Source organism: Symphalangus syndactylus, chromosome 9 (assembly GCF_028878055.3).
Source record: "Symphalangus syndactylus isolate Jambi chromosome 9, NHGRI_mSymSyn1-v2.1_pri, whole genome shotgun sequence".
Taxonomy (NCBI): Eukaryota; Metazoa; Chordata; class Mammalia; order Primates; family Hylobatidae; genus Symphalangus; species Symphalangus syndactylus.
The window spans coordinates 70,015,180-70,022,630 of record NC_072431.2 but is presented as its reverse complement, the minus strand read 5'-3'; the positions used below and the strand labels follow the sequence as shown (position 1 = coordinate 70,022,630).

The 7,451-nt window shown below is 44.6% G+C and overlaps 1 pseudogene; it reads left to right on the top strand.

The window, feature by feature from the left end:
• The first annotated feature begins 391 nt into the window (after nucleotides 1-391).
• On the top strand, nucleotides 392-807 carry LOC129489833 (large ribosomal subunit protein eL31-like; annotated as a pseudogene).
• The last annotated feature ends 6,644 nt before the right edge of the window (nucleotides 808-7,451 follow it).

The window sequence follows — 7,451 nt, the reverse complement described above, 5'->3', positions numbered from 1 at the left end:
CACTTATATTAGCTCTATGTCTCACCTTACCAGCTTGTGACAGTATGCAAGAGAGTTCAAATATCTTTCAAGAGATACAGTACATGTATATTGTAGACTATTGCACATAAATGCAAATTATTATTGGCTCTCTAGCAACTGACATGGAGCAAAATTGACTAGCCAGATCAGCTGTGGAATACCAGTCACTTTCAGTTTGCCGTGTAAGTTGCATAGTCTGTACCATATTCCGGGCTTCTGAGGCTACTTGGGGTTGCTGTTTGGTTGAATCCCCTATAGTCTACTGTGAGTCTCTATGATCTGTCAGCCTCTCACACTGGCCACACCAGGGTGTCATACAGTGAGTTTGTGCATACTATTTGTATATACATTTTATTCGTAATATACCTGCATTAATATTTCGTTAATGAGACCCGGCAGAATGGCTCCCGCAAAGAAGGGTGGCGAGAAGAAAAAGGGCCATTCTGCCATCAACGAGGTGGTGACCCGAGAATACACCATCGACATTCACAAGCGCATCCATGAAGTGGGCTTCAAGAAGTGTGCCCCTCGGGCACTCAAAGAAATTCAGAAATATGCCATGAAGGAGATGGGAACTCCAGATGTGCACATTGATACCAGGCTCAACAAAGCTGTCTGGGCCAAAGGAATATCCCATACCGTATCTGTGTGTGGTTGTCCAGAAAACAGAATGAGGCTGAAGATTCACCAAATAAGCTCTATACTTTGGTTACCTATGTACCTGTTACTACTTTCAAAAATCTACGTTGTGGATGAGAACTAATCGCTGATTGTCAAATACATCATATAAAGTTATAAAATTGCCAAAAAAATTTCCTTAATTAGGGAAACAATTTCTTGTTGCTCTTCAGGTCTCTTTTTTTTTTTTTTTTTTTTTAAGAGACAGGGTCCCACTCTGTCACTCAGGCTTGAGTGCAGTGGTGCGGTCATGGTTCACTGCAGTCTCAACCTCCCTAGGCTCAAGCAGTCCTCCCTTTCAGTTCTTTTAGTTTTTGAGACAGAGTCTCGCTCTGTCTCCCTGGCTGGAGTAAAATGTCACAATCTCGGCTCACTGCAACCTCCACCTCCCAGGTTCAAGCAATTCTCCTGCCTCAGCCTCCTGAGTAGCTGGGATTACAGGCGTGCACCACCATGCCTGGCTAAGTTTTGTATTTTTAATAGAGACAGGGTTTCACCATGTTGGTCAGGCTGGTCTCAGACTCCTGACCTCGTGATCTGCCCGCCTCAGCCTCCCAAAGTGCTGGGATTACAGGCGTGAGCCACCATGCCCAGCCTCACTTCAGCTCTTCAAGTAGCTGGGATTACAGGTGCCCACCACCACACCCGGCTAATTTTTGTATTTTTTGTAGAGATGGGGTTTTGCCATGTTATCCAGGCTGGTCTTGAACTCCTGGCCTCAAGTGACCCTCCCTCCTTGGCCCCCAAAGCACGGGATTACATGCGTGAACCACTGTGCCTGGCCCAGTTCTCTGATATGGTTTCAGACGTACTGTGTGAATTGGCTTGGGTAATGGTAAAGGCTCTCATTTTTGTATGTCCAATTGGAGAAAGATGTACATGTCATTCCTTATTTCGTTTTACTCAGCAGGGAAAGAAATTTCCATTCAGACGTTATTATCCATACCCTTATTAGCATTCAGGTAAAGGAGACACTGTCACTATATATATTATACATTTTAAAAACTGACACATTCCAACTTTGAACCAGACTTTACCTTTGATCTCTTTCACAGTGGCTTCCCCAAAACGGCCCTGAATCAATTCTGTGGCCCTTAAGGAGCTCATTAGTAGGCCTAGGCAATACTCTCCACTGTGTTCCTGTCACGGCAAACTTGAAAGAGTTTTTTCTCAATCTTGACCATTTCCCACACACGTTTGTGAAAGGCCTCAGGAACCCCACTGGGAGCTGGATCAAGAGGTTCAGTCCTTCTTGTCGATCTTCTTTCTCTATTCTATTACCATATTGATTCTTTTTTTGATAAGGAATGTCACTTAATTTTTTATTTTATTATTATTATTATTATTTTTTAGATGGCGTTTCACTCTACCACTCAGGCTGGAGTGCAGTGGCCTGATCTCGGCTCACTGCAACCTCCGCCTCCCAGGTTCAAGCGATTCTCCTGCCTTAGCCTCCCAAGTAGCTGGGATTATAGGTGCCCGCCACCATGTCTGGCTCATTTTTGAATTTGTGGTAGAGATAGGGTTTCACCATGTTGGCCAGGCTGGTCTCGAACTCTTGACCTCAAGTGATCCTCCAGCCTCACCTTCCCCAAGTGCTGAGATTACAGGCGTGAGCCACCATGCTCTGCCTTATTTTTTAATTTTGAAACCATCTCAATGTTAAAGAAAAATCTGCAAGTATGGGACAAGGGACTACTGACTTTTTTTTTTTTTTTTTTTTGAGGCGGAGTCTCGCTCTGCCGCCCAGGCTGGAGTGCAGTGGCGCGATCTCGGCTCACTGCAAGCTCCGCCTCCCGGGTTCACGCCATTCTCCTGCCTCAGCCTCCTGAGTAGCTGGGACTACAGGCGCCCACCACCACGCCCGGCTAATTTTTTTTTTTTGTATTTTTAGTAGAGACGGGGTTTCACTGTGGTCTCGATCTCCTGACCTCGTGATCCGCCTGCCTCGGCCTCCCAAAGTGCTGGGATTACAAGCGTGAGCCACCGCGCCCGGCCGGGACTACTGACTTAATATTAAAAATGAGGGCTGGATGCAATGGCTCACACCTGTAATCCCAGCACTTTGGGAGGCTGAGGTGGGAGGATTGCTTGAGCCTGGGAGTTTCAGACCAGACTAGGCAACGGACACTGTTTCTACAAAGCATAAAATAAAGACATTAGCTGGAAGTTGTGGCACGCATCTGTAGTCCCAGCTACTTGGGAGGCTGAGACAGGAGGATTGCTTGAACCTGACAGGTTGAGGCTGCACTGAGCTATGATTGTGCCACTGCACTTCAGCCTGGGCAACAGAACAAGACCATGTCTCAAAATGAATAAATAAAAAAACAAACAAACGTGGGTATTTTGGCATTCAATGCTGTAGGTTCATTGGAAGAATTTTCTTTCTGAAACTTCTCTAAGCCTCAGAACTGTATATGCTAAGGAGTTTGAGGAGACTTCACGGTGGGAACCCCAGATTCCTAGAAAATTATCTCAAGGTTTTGTTGGCTCTTTGTCAATTTCCTTCTTTTTCATGCCATTTAAAAATTAACTGTCTAAAGATTTCCACATGATTAGAGCCCATATTTTTATTCCTTCTCTTGTTTTGGTTTTCTTTCTTTTGTAAAGCCTTAACCTTAAAAAAAAAAAGTTTTGTTTAGATCTAATTAACATACATACAATTAACTCAATTAAAAGTGTACACTTCAGTGGTTTTTAGTTTAATCACAGAATTGGGCAACCATCATCATAATTTTTTTTTTCTTGAGACAGAGTCTTGCTCTGTCGCCCAGGCTGGAGTGCAATGGCATGATCTTGGCTCATTGCAACCTCCGCCTCCCGGGTTCAAGCGATTCTCATGCCTCAGCCTCTCGAGTAACTGGGATTACAGGCATGCACCACAACGCCTGGCTATTTTTTGTATTTTTAATACAGATGGAGTTTCACCATGTTGGCCAGGTTGGTGTCAAATTCCTGACCTCAAATGATCCACCAGCCTCAGCCTCGCAAAGTAGTGAGATTACAGGCATGAGCCACTGCGCAACGGCCTGTTTTTTAATATTTTCATCACTCCCAAAAGAAACTGCCTGGCTATTACCACCTCCCAATTGCCTCTCACCCACTCTAGGCATCCCAACCACTAATCTGCTTTCTGTTTCATAGATGTGTCTATTCTGGACATTTCATAGACATGCAATCATCCAATACAGGGCCTTTTGTGACTGGCTTCTTTCACTTGGCATAATGTGTTCAACATTCATCTATGCTGTAGTATGCATTATTTCTTCATTCCTTTTCTTGGCTGAATGCCATTCTGCTGTGTGAATTTGCTACATTTTGTTTTTCCATTAATCAGTTGATGAATGTTTGAGTTGCTTCCACTTTTTGGCTATTATGATGCTGCTATGAACACTCCTGTACAACTTTTTGTTTGGAACTTTTGTTTGCAATTCTCTTGGATCTCCAGGAGTGGAATTGTGAGGTCAAATGGTAACTTTTTTTTTTTTTGGGCGACAAGGTCTGGCTCTGTCGCCCAGGCTGAAGTGCAGTGGCGTGATCTCGGCTCACTTGCAACCTCTGCTTGCTGGGTTCAAGCCACTCATCTCAGCCTCCCAAGCAGCTGGGATTACAGGAACTGGCCACCAAACCCGGTTAATTTTTTGTATTTTTAGTAGAGACGGGGTTTCGCCATGTTGGCAAGGCTGGTCTCAAACTCCTGACCTCAAGTGATCCCCCCCACCTTGGGCTCCCAAAGTGCTGGGATTACAGGCGTGAGCCACCACACGTGGCCAGTAACTTTTTATTTTTATTTTTATTTTATTTTATTTTTTTTTTTTTTGAGACAGAGTCTCGCTCTGTCGCCCGGGCTGGAGTGCAGTGGCGCAATCTCGGCTCACTGCAAGCTCCGCCTCCCGGGTTCACGCCATTCTCCTGCCTCAGCCTCCGAGTAGCTGGGACTACAGGCGCCCGCCACCGCGCCCGGCTAATTTTTTGTATTTTTTAGTAGGGACGGGGTTTCACCGTGGTCTCGATCTCCTGACCTCGTGATCCGCCCGCCTCGGCCTCCCAAAGTGCTGGGATTACAAGCGTGAGCCACCGCGCCCGGCAACTTTTTATTTTTTAAAATAAAGCCATATGTCTTAGAACTTGTTCGTTTATTTATAAGATGGGGTTCACTGTTTTCCAGACAGGTTTTGTTTTGTTTTGTTTTGTTTTGTTTCCAGACAGAGTCTCACTCTGTTGCCCAGGCTGGAGGGCAGTGGCGCAATCTCAGCTCACTGCAACCTCTGCCTCCCAGGTTCAAGTGATTCTCCTCCCTCAGCCTGCTGAGTAGCTGGGATTACAGGTGCCCACCACCATGCCCAGCTAATTTTTTAATTTTTATTTTTTAGTAGAGACAGGGTTTTACCATGTTGGCCAGACTGGTCTTGAACTCCTGGGCTCAAGCGATCCTCCCACCTCAGCCTCCCAGTGTTGGGATTACAGGCGTGAGCAGCCACACCTGGCTTCAAATGGTAACTCTTAAGTTTAACTTTTTGAGAAATTGCCAGACTGTTGTTTAAAAGTGGCTGCACCATGTAATCTGTCTTTTTTTAAAAAAAGAATTTTACAATCCAGCTGGACATGGTAGCTCACACCTATAATCCCAGCTCTTTGGGAAGCTGAGTAAGGAGAATTGCTTAAGGCCAGAAGCTCAAAACCAGCTTGGGCAACACAGTGAGACCTTGTCTCTATTAAAAAAGGTTTTTTTTTTTTTTTTTTTTTTTTTTTTTTTTTTTTTTTTACTGGACTCGGGCTCACACCTGTAATCCCAACAGTTTGAGAGGCCAAGGTGGGCATATCACTTGAGGCCAGGAGTTCGTGACCAGCCTGACCAACATGGCAAAACACCTTCTCTACTAAAAATACAAAAAGTAGTGGATTGTGGTGGCATGCGCCTGTAATCCCAGCTACTCAGGAGGCTGAGGCAGGAGAATCGCTTGAACCCGGGAGGCAGAGGTTGCAGTGAGCTGAGATCGTGCCACTGCACTCCAGCCTGGACGACAGAGCGAGACTCCATCTCAAAACAAAAACAAAAATTTTTTTGAAATCCCATACAAGGCAGCTAGGATAAAAGATTTGAAGTTGCCTTTTTTACATTCTCCTACGGTCTCAATCACTAAGTCATATATGGTGCCATTGGTGGTGGGGTTCCTTTAATTACATTATCAGTCATAGCCTGGTAAGGGACATCTCATTAGGGAGTTTGGTTCCATCGTTATATACACAATTCAATACTGCCTGCACTTGCAGATAATGTCACACCCATTACAACAAGGAAGATAATTCAAATGGTGCAAGATAACAAAAGAGGGCAAAAATCATGAAAATAAGAGGGTATTCAGTGAAGGAACTGAGCCATTGTGTTGATCATTACAGGCTTCACCTGATAAACTTTTGTTAAAGATGGCTGGGTGCGGTGGCTCATGCCTGTAATCCCAGCACTTTGGGAGGTGGAAGTGAGCGGATCACTTGAGCCTAGGAGTTCGAGACCAGCCTGAGCGATTTGGGGGAAACCCCATTTCTGTGAAAAATACGAAAATTAGCTGGGCACGGTGGTGCACATCTGTGGTCCCAGCTACTCAAGAGGCTGAGACAGGAGGATCACTTCAGCTTGGGAGGCTGAGTCTGCAGTGAGCCATGATCACGCGACTGCACTCCAGCTTGGGTGACAGAGCAAGACCTTGTCTCAAAAGCAACAACAACAAAACTTTCATTACTTTTAAAGCGCCCTGTGCTCCTCCCCCATCCCATTCCCCTAACACTTAACATGAAGTTTATGCATCTTTTTCTCATGCTTCATGTCAGTTCAACCAATTATGTATGCATCTCTAAACAATATGTTATGAACTTGCCTGTTTTGAATTTTATATAATGGAAATATGTAGCAGTGTACCATTTTGTGATTTGGTCTCTGCCAATATATTCTGCAATTGACTACCATAATTGTGTGAGCTGTATTAAATAATTTTCACTGGTCTTTTGTATCTGATTAAACATGAAGATGGGCCAGGCGTGGCAGCTCACACCTGTAATCCCAGAACTTTGGGAGGCCGAGGTGGGAGGATCACTTGGGTCCAGTAGTTCGAGACCAGCTTGAGTAACATAGGGAGAACCTGTCTCTACAAAAACAAACCAAACCATGAATATATCAAAGTTGGTTTTTACATTTGACTGTATGGACATCTGCTTTTTCTCCCCAATTTTTAGTTAGTCATACTGCTGCTATAAACATTAGTGTTGCTATGAGCATTATTTTGTCTACTTGTGCGTAGGTGCAACTGTTTCTCCAGGGTAATATATTCTCAAGAGAGGATGTGTATATCTTTAAGTGTACTGCATAATGCCAAATTATTTTGCAAAGTGATTGTACAAAATTATAATTTTAAAATTTTCATTTTCATTTTATTTTACTTATAAATAGAGACAGAGACTCCCTATGTTACCCAGGCTGGTCTGGAACTCCAGGACTCAAGCGATCCTTCTGCCTTGGCCTCCCAAAGTGCTGGGATTACAGGCCTGAGCCACCGCACCTGGTCCAAAATTATATGTTTATCAGCAGTGATTAATATACTAGCACATCAACAGACACAAGCACAGCACACACATGAGCATGCACACACGTGTGCGCACTCCCTACACATCGACACATGCACACGCCCACACCCATCACACACCACACACGCGCACAGATGCACATACATGCACTGCACACACCGTCGTACACAATG